Here is a 2,500-nt window from a genome sequence, read left to right on the forward strand (position 1 = left end):
CGAGGCATGTGCCCACACCAAGGCCCGGCATGTATCGATGGTGTTCGACGTAGGGGCAATCTTCTGCTGATGGTGGTCGAGGCAAGAGCCCGCACCAAGGGCCAGCGTGTGCCCATGGTGCTCGAGGCAACCGTCCGCACCAGGGCCCAGCGTGTGCCGATGGTGGTCGAGGCAACCGCCCGCACCAGGGCCCAGCGTGTGCCGATGGTGCTCGAGGCAACCGCCCGCACCAAGGGCCGGCTTGTGCCGATGGTGTTCGAGGCAACCGCCCGCACCAGGGCCCAGCGTGTGCCGATGGTGGTCGAGGCAACCGCCAGCACCAGGGCCCAGCGTGTGCCGATGGTGGTCGAGGCAACCGCCCGCACCAGGGCCCAGCGTGTGCCGATGGTGGTCGAGGCAACCGCCCGCACCAAGGCCGAGCGTGTGCCGATGGTGGTCGAGGCAAGCGCCCGCACCAGGGCCCAGCGTGTGCCGATGGTGGTCGAGGCAAGCGCCCTCACCAAGGCCGAGCGTGTGCCGATGGTGGTCGAGGCAACCGCCCGCACCAGGGCCCAGCGTGTGCCGATGGTGGTCGAGGCAAGCGCCCGCACCAAGGCCGAGCGTGTGCCGATGGTGGTCGAGGCAAGCGCCCGCACCAGGGCCCAGCGTGTGCCGATGGTGGTCGAGGCAAGCGCCCTCACCAAGGCCGAGCGTGTGCCGATGGTGGTCGAGGCAACCGGCCGCACCAAGGGCCGGCGTGTGCCGATGGTGTTCGAGGCAACCGCCCGCACCAGGGCCCAGCGTGTGCCGATGGTGGTCGAGCCAGGAGCCCGCACCAAGGGCCGGCTTGTGCCGATGGTGTTCGGGGCAAGCGCCCGCACCAGGGCCCAGCGTGTGCCGATGGTGCTGGGGGCAAGCGCCCGCCCCAGGGCCCAGCGTGTGTCGATGGTTATCGGGGCAACCGGCCGCACCAGGGCCCAGGGTCTGCCGATGGTGCTCGAGGCAACCGCCCGCACCAAGGCTCAGCATGTGCCGATTGTGATCGAGGCAACAACCCACACCAGGGCCCAGCTTGTGCCGATGGCGGTCGAGGCAAGTGCCCGTACCGAAGGGCAGCCTATGCCGATGATGGTCGATGCATGTGCCATCACCATGCGTCATCATGTGCCATTGATGGTCGAGGCCTTGGCCGAAGTTCGATTTTGAGCCACGGTGCCCATGCTTGGCTCCAGCATGTGCTGGTGCCGCATTTTTTTCACTCGGGACAGCATCGCCGGAGCATCGCCGGAGCATCGCCGGAGTACCGCCGGAGAACCTGACCGGCGGCATTGGGGTTCCGGCGATTGGGAGGGGGGCCGGGGGGGTGTGCGCAAATGATGTGCGATGGGTGCTGGTACTTGGCCTTGTGTTGGCCCCCTATCCCTCATCAAACCTCTGAGAATTCACACCCCCTTAAAGAGCATTTGAGATTTTACAGGTTTGCTACCAGTAGCCGTTAAAGTGTCTGAAATGGGGACACTTTTTTCAAACGGTCACAAAATCTTCTCTACTTCGAGTTTTTAGCTGAATTTTTTTGTGCATGCCAACAAAAATAGAAGGATCATGCCTACAAAATTTGGTGCCAAAAATCCTTATAAAAAAATTTTAAAAAATCCCGAACCGCAAAAAGTTTCGAAAATCGTGAAAAATAGAAAACGAGTCATCTTCCAACGAAACTTCACGTGAAGGCTTAGGGGACCATTGTATGAATTTACAAGCCATAAAAATGGCATTGGCACGACAGAAATTTGAAGATGTGCCTAAACCCACCAGGGCCCAGCGTGTGCCGATGGTGGTCGAGGCAACCGCCCGCACCAGGGCCCAGCGTGTGCCGATGGTGCTCGAGGCAACCTGTCGCACCAGCGCCCAGCGTGTGCCGATGGTGATCGAGGCAACCTGCCGCACCAGGGCCCAGCGTGTGTCCATGGTGGTCGAGGCAAGCGCCCGCACCAGCGCCCAGCGTGTGCCGATGGTGCTCGAGGCAAGCGCCCGCACCAGGGCCCAGCGTGTGCCGATGGTGCTCGAGGCAAGCGCCCGCACCAGGGCCCAGCGTGTGCCGATGGTGGTCGAGGCAACCGCCCGCACCAGGGCCGATAGTGTGCCGATGGTGCTCGAGGCAACCTGTCGCACCAGGGCCCAGCGTGTGCCGATGGTGATCGAGGCAACCTGCCGCACCAGGGCCCAGCGTGTGTCCATGGTGGTCGAGGCAAGCGCCCGCACCAGCGCCCAGCGTGTGCCGATGGTGCTCGAGGCAACCTGCCGCACCAGGGCCCAGCGTGTGCCGATGGTGCTCGAGGCAACCTGCCGCACCAGGGCCCAGCGTGTGCCGATGGTGCTCGAGGCAACCTGCCGCACCAGGGCCCAGCGTGTGCCGATGGTGCTCGAGGCAACCGACCGCACCAGGGCGGAGCGTGTGCCGATGGTGGTCGAGGCAGGCGCCCGCACCAGGGCCCAGCGTGTGCCGATGGTGCTCGTGGCAACC

Source organism: Durio zibethinus, unplaced genomic scaffold (assembly GCF_047325235.1).
Source record: "Durio zibethinus cultivar Kanyao isolate XHJ-2024 unplaced genomic scaffold, ASM4732523v1 HiC_scaffold_2, whole genome shotgun sequence".
Lineage (NCBI taxonomy): Eukaryota > Viridiplantae > Streptophyta > Magnoliopsida > Malvales > Malvaceae > Durio > Durio zibethinus.